The sequence below is a fragment of the Beta vulgaris genome, chromosome 1, assembly GCF_026745355.1.
Source record: "Beta vulgaris subsp. vulgaris cultivar EL10 chromosome 1, EL10.2, whole genome shotgun sequence".
Lineage (NCBI taxonomy): Eukaryota > Viridiplantae > Streptophyta > Magnoliopsida > Caryophyllales > Amaranthaceae > Beta > Beta vulgaris.
In genome coordinates, this window is record NC_079202.1 from 45,327,673 (window position 1) to 45,337,075 (window position 9,403).

The window sequence follows — 9,403 nt, forward strand, 5'->3', positions numbered from 1 at the left end:
TGTTCTGGAAGAAGGTGTTGCTTGCGTGCCTATGTCTGAGAGAGTTGTGAGTTGTGAGTTGTGAGTTGTGAGTTGTGAGTTGTGACTGTGTTTGCGGTATGGACATTGCTACACATACGTACCCACTGGGTAGACAACCCACTACTAATAGAGGATCAAAAAAATATTAATTATGTTGAGTTGGATTCCATTACCACAATCCTCAACCGTCTTTATCAGTGGTGGGTAGTCTACCCGATGGGTAGACAAAGTTTTTTCCTTGCGGTATCACGACTTCACGAGTCCAAGTGTGCGATGCATCGGCCAAGTGATTTTACCCAGATTCTCTTGCTACTATTAACTTTTGGTCGTAAGGTTGTCGTTGAGTCTTCCAACATCCAAAGTACATAGGTGAAGGTCAGAAGTCAAATTCTAATTATATTTTTTCAATAATAAAGGTAAGATACTCGGATTTGAATTAAAATTAACGCATGAGTAAAAGCTGGTCGAGTCTTTTTTTCAATTTAAAAACTCTTTTAACTCTATGTTATGGTTCATTTTACGTGGTCAAAGGCAATGTGGTTAACGCAAGGTAGTTTGTTTTGATAGGGAATAATTATCTCCACTTAGCAAAGTTAATGAGCGCATGTGAAATATAATACTTGGTAAGTAAGGTCAAAGAAGTTGAGAGTATCAAGGAGTAGATGGAGAAAAACAAGGAGCATAAGGTGTGCCACTAGTAGAAGATAGTAACTACCCACTATATCTCTATAAAAGAGGAGTGATATCCTTGAGTCTGGCATATAACTCCACGACATATTCCCACCAAATGCAACAATATATTTTCATCCTCCACCACTATATATTATTTCATCAACCTATGAATGACATGAAATATACTCGTAATACTTCTTATTTCTTATGTCTCATTTCTACCATTAATCTCCATCTAGACATTCCCCTAAAAGCCTAAAGAAAACTACTATTGTTAATTCTCACCTTGTTCTTTCGAGCTACTGATTGCTAAGCACAACTAAACCAAATGCCTTTACTCCTTTACCATCTAGTAAATTCACCTAAACTATCCACTATTAGGATACCGAACTATTATGTTCAAACTATTAGGATACCGAACTATTATGTTCAAACTATTAGGATACCGAACTATTAGGAAAACAATTATTCGAGTTATGCTGCAACATCGTCACTTGTCTATTTGGGCAACCATCTCTCACTTTTTTCCCTTGGTATGTATATATATATATGTATATATATATATATATATATATATATATATATATATATATATATATATATATATATATATATATATATACACCTACATTATACTTTTATCTTATTAATTATCAAATATGCAATATACGTGTAATTTACAGCTCTATGTCCATATTATAGTGGATTGGTGGACTCATAGCCACCCGCGATTTACCCTTTTCCATGGGTTTCCCACGTCACAATGTTTTGTGTCTTTCCTCCTTTTATTTTCTTCCCTTTATCTTCTCGTTGTAGTCTAGTTATTGATGTCCCAATCGAAAATTGTAACTTAGGTGATTTTTGGCATAAACAATTTGGCGCCTACCATGGGGCCGAGAGCTAGATCCTATCCCAATACACATTTCCACACAAAAAATCATTCCAAAAAACAAATTAGGGTTAAAGCAAAAAATAGGATAGCCCTACATGCAAAAGCGAGGTTAGAACCTCTGGTCGGGGGAATTCAATCAAACGACAGGGGTTGGAAGAACAGGTTTGTTTTGTGAAGAGGTCGTCGCTAGGGGAAGCCGGGGCGTCTCTGGTTGGTGGCTGGAATACCGAAGGTGTGTTTATTTCCAGTTTTTCTAAGTTCGCGACGTGTCGTTAACACCATTCTTACATCGTTTCTAATGCACGTCTTAATCCAAAACTATTGTCGCATCGCGACGAGTCTCGGAGTCTCTGTGACAAGTTTCTGAAGGTGTCAGAGGACGACAGGCAGTTCAGAAGGGTTCTTTTGTTTCTAAGATAGTTGTTCATCTATGGCATCTGGTTAGTCCACCTGTCTTTTATTTTTAAGTAGGATTCTCTAAGGAAGGTCCTTGCGTTACTAACTCCGGTACTTTTAGACAGGTTCATCACAGTCGTGTCCTAGGGGGAGCTTGGACGGTCAGGCGCTAGCTGAGATGCTGCGCAAACGTAAGAGGGAATCTTCTGCTGACACGACGTCCCTACCGTCAGCGTCAGCAAAGAAGGACACGGCAGTCTTCGTCCATTTGGACGATGAACACGACGTCGCGTCCAAGACGCGCAAAACTGATTTCCTGGCCCCTCCAGACAAGAGTGGGACTTCCTACTCTGTGACCGTCCCAAGTGACTTCATGTCGTTGGAACTGTCCATATGGCCTGAAGCAGACAGGTTCCTCTTTCCTAGCGCAGTGGAAAGGATTAAGGAACATACTCTTCCTCGCATGATGTCGGATGGGCTGGAACTCCTATTTCAGGTATAAACTTCCGACTTCCTTTTTCAGACATTATGCCTTCTTATGACAATAACTTGTGACTCTCTAAATGACGCGTATCATATATTTTTTTTGTGCAGTCTTCTCAACATCTTCTGATGGCTAAGAGGGAGATTTCCTCTCTGCTGAAGGGTCATCTGACCATGAAGCAGAGAATGGAGAAGGATGAGTTGGACGCGAAGTCCAAAAGCGACGAGGTGGAGTCTTGCAAGAAGGCCATGGAAGACATGAAAAAGTCTTTGCAGAAGAATGGGGAGGAGCTAGAAGAATAAGGCAGAGGGCGACTAGGTTGGAGGAGTCTTCTCGTCATGAGATCTCGACGCTCCAAGCGAGCGTCGACGCACAGAAGAACGAGCTGGACATGCTCGAGCCTGAGGTGACGACTAGGGTCAGGGCGAAGCTGATGTACCAGTTCCTGATGAAGAAGACAGCATCATGGACGCCGCAAAAGGACATCGACCTATACATCCAATTCATGAGGTCAATGAAAGATCTTATGGATGAGGAGGACTTAGCTGCGATGGCGGATGCTTCATCAAAGGTTGATGAAAACGCCCCGTCTTGTGCTGGGTTCATAGTGTCAGATGTGCCCCCTGACCCTGAGACTGAGAAGGAAGCCCCAGCCGCTGTCTTGCCAGCTGAAGCGTCAGAGAAGAAGGAAGCTGAGAAGGTCCCTGACGTTTAATCTCCTAGTCCCTTATGTCATGCCTCTTATCGTTTAAACTTTATAATGATTTTAATCAAACTGTGTTTTAAGTCACTCAAGGGAGTGACTGTTTGTATTATACTTTTGGGTCACCTATGGGGGTGACCATAACTTTTTAAATTTCTATCGTCGTACTTTTTGGGTTGACTGTGGGGGTGACCATTTACTTCGTTGCTTCTGCATTTTTAACATAGATAATCTTATGTCTCTGCTGTGTGTCACATGCATGTGTCCTGGTCGTTATTCTGACGTTTCTAGAGGGTTAGCCAGGCGTCCAATAGGCCATCTTTGGTCACTCGGACGTATCGTTTGAACTTAATAAGAGTCATAATTAGTCGTGCGGACGTATCTTTTGGACTCAATAAAAGTAGTCATTGGTCGTTTAGACGTGCCGTTTGGATTAAACGACTTTTTAGAATACACATAGGAAATACATAAAACTTACATGTGCCTGTCAGGGGGATGGCTGAAATGTCACCAATGGCTATGATTTTAAAATGACTGTGCCCCTGTCGTTGCGTCGGCTGAGGCAATGGTGGAAATCGTCGGGACGTTCATGAGTTGAATGGGGACAATTTGCCTACAACTTCAACAAGTACCCAGTGAGAGAACACTATGGTCACTAACACCTAGCGACCCAATTATACCATTACCGAGAACACTATGGTCGCTAACACCTAGCGACCCAATTATACCATTACCAACCAATCTACTTCTCTATGTATATATATGTTGTTGTTTTTTTTTTTGACTGAAAATAAAAACAAAGCTCGTCACTTGGCTTTTAAAAGTAGTATCGTTTGAGGTGCGTGGCATTCCAGCTGCGAGGTACGGAGCTTCCGTCATGTCGGACCAATTGGTAGGCTCCATGGCCTACTACTTTACTGATTTGTATGGTCCTTCCCACTTCTGGCCTAGCTTGCCAGCGTTAGCCTCTTGTGTGTTTGGAACACTTTCCTTAGGACCCAATCTCCTTCGAGAAGGACTTGGCTTGGACGTTTTTGTTGAAGCTCCTCGCTACTATTTGCTGCTGTGCTGCCATGCGCACCAGCGCTGCGTCGCGCAATTCCTCAATGGTATCTAGGTCGTTAATCAACTCGTCGCGTTCCGTCGCTCCGTCGCTGGCTGCACTCGCAGTCGGACGCTCACCTCCGTCGGCAAGACAGCCTCGCAACCATAGACTAATGAGAACGGAGTTTGTCCGGTGGCGTGTGTCGGTGTCGTGCGATTACCCATAGGATGGAAGGCAACGCCTCCGCCCATTTACCTTTCTTGGCTGTGAGCCGCTTCTTCAAAGAGTCAATGATCGTTTTTTGCTGGATTCGCCTGTCCATTGGCTTGCGGGTATCTTGGCGTTGACGTTAGAACGCTATGCCCCACTCATCGCAGAAGCGTCTTGTTTCGTTGCTAATGAACTGCGACCCGTTGTCGCATACTATCTCGGACGGGACGCCAAATCTGCAAATGATTTAGTAGTATATAAAGGAAATCACTTCCTTATCACGTACCTTTGAAAAGAACCTGCCTCAATCCACTTAGAAAAATAGTCAGTTAGTGCCAACATAAAGACCTTCTTCCTGGGGCTGGAGGTAACTTACCAACTATGTCCATGCCCCACTTCATGAAAGGCCAAGGTGTTAGAGTAGGATGCAAAGTTCACAAGGTTTGTGCGTCATACCTGCATGTCGTTGACAACTATCACATTTGGCGACATACCTTATTGCGTCCTTCCTCATTGTTGGCCAATAATAGCCCATGCGCAATACTCTATTAGACAAGCTGCGCCCTCCTGAATGATTCCCACAGGTGCCGTCATGCATGTCCTTCAGGACTTGCCCCCACTGCTCCTTTTCCAAACAACGTAGGTAGGGGCCTGCGGCAGACCGTTTGAAGAGTACTCCCTGAATGAGGACGTATCGCGATGCCTTGAATCGAATTCTGCGTGCTTCCGCCTTATCTGTTGGGAGTACATCGTTAGCAAGGAAATATAAAATGGTTTTGTCCAACTGACACTTACTTCCTCATCGTCAGGGTCGCTTCCTGATGCGGGTGTCTACTTATTGACGACCCCACGACTGTCTCGAGGCTGGTCGGTCCGGTTGCGACAGCGTCTCCAATACTCCTAGCGATAGCAGGGTTTGTCAATGAACAATAGGGACGGACGTAAACGAAACGTCCCTTAAAGAAGATCCGAGGTTGGCCAATGCATCCGTTTGTGTATTTTGATCCCTAGGTATCTGCAAAATATCAAACGAATTAAACACTTTACTTTTACTCTGAGCTATTTCCAAATACATGGCCATTTTAGAGTCTTTTGCTGCGAATTCGCCTTTGACTTGGCTGACTATCAGCAGTGAATCGCTGAAGACTTTCAATGCTTTCGCTCCCATGTCTTCTGCTAACGTCATTCCGGCTATGAGCGCCTCGTACTCGGCTTCGTTATTCGTCGCTCTAAATTCACAGCAAATGGCTCGTACTATCTTGCCCCCTGTGGTGACTTTAGCACAATGCCTAGACCTGCACCACGAAAATTAGAAGATCCATCAACGAACAATATCCAATAGTCGTCTACTTGGTTAATCCTTGCGACTTCGTCGTCTGCGAGCTTTTCTAGCTCTGGGCTAAAGTCTGCCACAAAATCTGCCAAAGCTTGTGACTTGACAGCATTCCTTGGATGAAACTGGATGTCGTACGCGCTGAGTGCTATTGCCCACTTGCTCATGCGACCTGTCAATTCCGGATGTCGCAAGACAGACTTGATAGGATAATTAGTCATAACGAACAGTATGCGTTTCGAAATAATGCCTAATTTCTTAACAGCTACGACTATGGCTAAAATGAGTTTTTCTAATGAAGAATACCTGGTCTCCGCGTCTAGCAGAGACTTACTGACATAGTAAATTGGTAGCTGCTGGCTCTCGCTTCCCGCGTCAGGACGCGCTGGACACGTTACTTACCGCGAGATAGAGCTGCAACGTTTCCCCGATATTCGGCTTTGACAGCAATGGCGGCGACCTAAATAGCTTTTCAGCTTTTGCACGCGTCTTCATGTTGTTGCGTCCACTCAAAGCCCTTGTTTTTTCTCAGGACGTCATAAAATAGATGACACTTCTCAGATGACCGGATAGAAACGTTTAGCGCGGCCACGCGACCGGTCAACTTTTGCACTTCCTTGACGCTTCGTGGGGACTGAATGTTGATGATGGCTTTTATTTGATCTTGGCTGGCCTCAATTCCTCGTTGCGTCACGACGTACCCTAGAAATTTTCCTGCGGACACTCCAAAGGTGCACTTAGTAGGATTTAATTTCATGCCATACCTTCGTAATACGTCGAAAGCCTCCGACAATGTTGAATGTGATCGCCTGCTTGCTTGGATTTGACGAGCATATCATCGATGTACACTTCCATAATGTCCCCAGTTGATCTTTAAACATTTGATTAACTAGTCGCTGATACGTGGCACCTGCATTTTTCAAACCAAAAGGCATAACCTTGTAACAATATATACCTTTATAATGACAAACGCGGTCTTTTCCTGGTCGTCCGGATGCATCAATATTTGGTTGTACCCGGAATACGCGTCCATGAACGTTAAAAGCTCGTGACCGGCCGTCGCGTCGACCATTGCATCTATATGAGGAAGAGGAAATGGATCCTTAGGACATGCTTTGTTTAGGTCTGTGAAGTCGATGCAGACTCTCCACTTTCCGTTCTTTTTGCTGACCACCACGACGTTAGCTAACCAATCTGGGTATTTTACTTCGCGGATCTTTCCGGTATCGATCAATTTCTGGACCTCTTCATTGATGACTTGGTTCCTTTCAGGAGCGAACTTCGTCTTTTCTGCTTCACAGGCTTGTGAGCGGGTCGACGTTGATTATGCGTGATAACGTCAGGACTGATACCTGTCATTCTTCATGGGACCAAGCAAAACAATCTTGGTTAGCTTTCAAAAATCAATTAACTGACCTCGTATCTCTTGTGACAATGTCGCTCCGATTCGAACGACGCGATCGGGGATGGATGGATCGAGCATCACTTCATCCACGTCCTGCTCGCGGGCGCGTCGGGCGCTGACCCATCCTTTAATTGCTAGATAGCTGCTTTTGGGGGCTTGAGCGACGAACTATAGCATTCCCTTGCAGACTTCTGCTCGCCCTTTATTTCTTGGACCCCCATTTGGTAGGAAACTTCAGGACTGATGATAGGTTGAAGGGACGGCCTTCATCTTTGTATCCATGGGTACCGAGAATGATGTTGTACGCTGACGGGCAATCCACAACGTTGAACCTGGTTGGAGGTTGACGCCTTTGGCTAGCTTGGCAGCGTGATCTCCCCGATAGTATGTTGAGCCTCTCCACTGAAACCTACTAAAACAGTAGATTTTTTAGTAATATCTTTATCACACAGACCCATACCTTCGAGGCGCTTTTGAATATGATGTTGGCTGAGCTGCCCCATCGACCAACACTCGCTTCAACAGGCAGTTGCTGACAGTCAGGGATATGACTAATCCGTCATGATGCTCCACGTCGCAGACGTCGTCGTCATCAAAGGTTATGCCATCGCTTCGAGCTTGCGCTCCTCGGCTGACCTGCAAGATTTATAAAGGCGGACGAGGGGTACCCTCTCTTGCTAGCCTTTTGGCTGCGGAATACGTTAGTCCACATACATCAGATCCACCAGAATGACGTTAATTACCTTTACGTGTGCGGGCGACGCAGGAGGGTCGGATTGCGCGTATTTTTTCCAAAGGACGCTTTACCTTTGTCGCTCAGAAGGTCCTTAAGATGCCCCTTATTGAGCATGAACGCACTTCGCGTCGCAACGCAATGCACTCCTCCGTCTTATGACCATGATCATGATGGAACTGACACCATTTTGACTGATCTTTTTGCGCCTCGGCGGTCGCTCTTCTTCGGCCAACGAACTGGCGCTCCGATTCTAGCTAAGGCATTCACAACGCCTCCGACGTCGACGGAGAATCCGTAGGAATCTAAGCAGGGAAGGTTGGCGACTCCGTCCTTGCGCTGTTACCTGCACTTTCTATAATTCAGTAACATTGTTTACCTGGTTTGAACGGTGTAGGGTGACTTCGCCAGTTGTTCTTCTTAGGGACGAAGGCCTTCCGATCAAGGGAGTATCCGGCGCGCGTCGGGTGGATATGTGTTGAGGATGGCGTCTCTTCCTCCAACCTCATCTGTGCTAATGCTCGCGACTTGACTTCCTCGAACGTCTGGCACGGGTACTTCGTCAGACGATTGTATAGCTTCGACCGCAAGATTAGTCCTTTCCTGAAACATTCAATAGCAGTCTTAGTATCAAGATTTTTAATGCTAATCATTTCTTTGTTAAAGCGATTATAATAATCGCGAACGGATTCTTTGGGTCCCTGCACGAGCCATATAGGTCGCTCGTTTGCTTTTCCAGGCTGCGACTGCCTTCAAACTTCTCAAGAACTTATTGACGAGGGTGGAGAAATTGCCAATGCTTCCTGGCTTGAGAGATCCCAACCACTTGAGAGCGGGACCGGTGAGCGTGGCTCCGAACGACTTGCACATGCATGCCTCTACAAATGCCAGGGAATGAGCTTGCCACATCCGTTGTTTGTATTGCGCGACGTGGTCCCCGGATCGGTTGAACCATCTAAGTAGCAGCTAGGTAGGCAGGTTGAGCTTTTTGGGGAGCACGCTCTTGAGATCCTATCAACGAACGGTGACTCTGCGTAGCCGTCAGGGTGTTCCACGATACCTGGTGTTGGGGCTCCGGGGAGCTGGGACATGAGCTTCATCAAGCCTTGTTCTGCTTTTCGATTGAGTCAGCGCTTGTCATAAGATTTGCTTCTTCTCCACCTTGGTCGTTTCTTCATTGTTCAAGGGCTCTTCGTCCTGGGCTCTTCTCATTTCAGGTTCTTCATCATCCGACTCAGAGAGATTCCCCATAAAGGGATGTCGTTCAGATTTTCTCGACGCCGGGCTTTCGAGCCTTGGACGATGCTAACTCCTCTTGAATTTCTGGATCCTCTCCTGCGATGTCGTAAAGTCGGTAGTTAGACGCTCGTTGCTTGCCTCATTTCGAGCATCTCTGCTCTCATTTGCTCGTACTGCCTTTGCATTTCCTCGAGGTTAGGTGTTTCTCCCATTTGACAGATTTTGAATAGTAGATGGTCTGGTTATGCCCCACGGTGGGCGCCAAATTGT

General features: G+C 45.6%; 1 protein-coding gene across 1 annotated transcript in view; it reads right to left on the reverse strand.

Moving 5' to 3' along the window:
* The window catches only part of LOC104892763 (uncharacterized), a 2,195-nt gene extending 2,130 nt beyond the window's left edge, over positions 1 to 65 (reverse strand). Inside the window, exon 1 of the mRNA XM_010678760.4 lies at positions 1 to 65. This exon is cut by the window's left edge and continues 169 nt beyond it. The gene's annotated coding sequence lies outside the window, so the exon portion shown is untranslated.
* Positions 66 to 9,403: the final 9,338 nt, after the last annotated feature.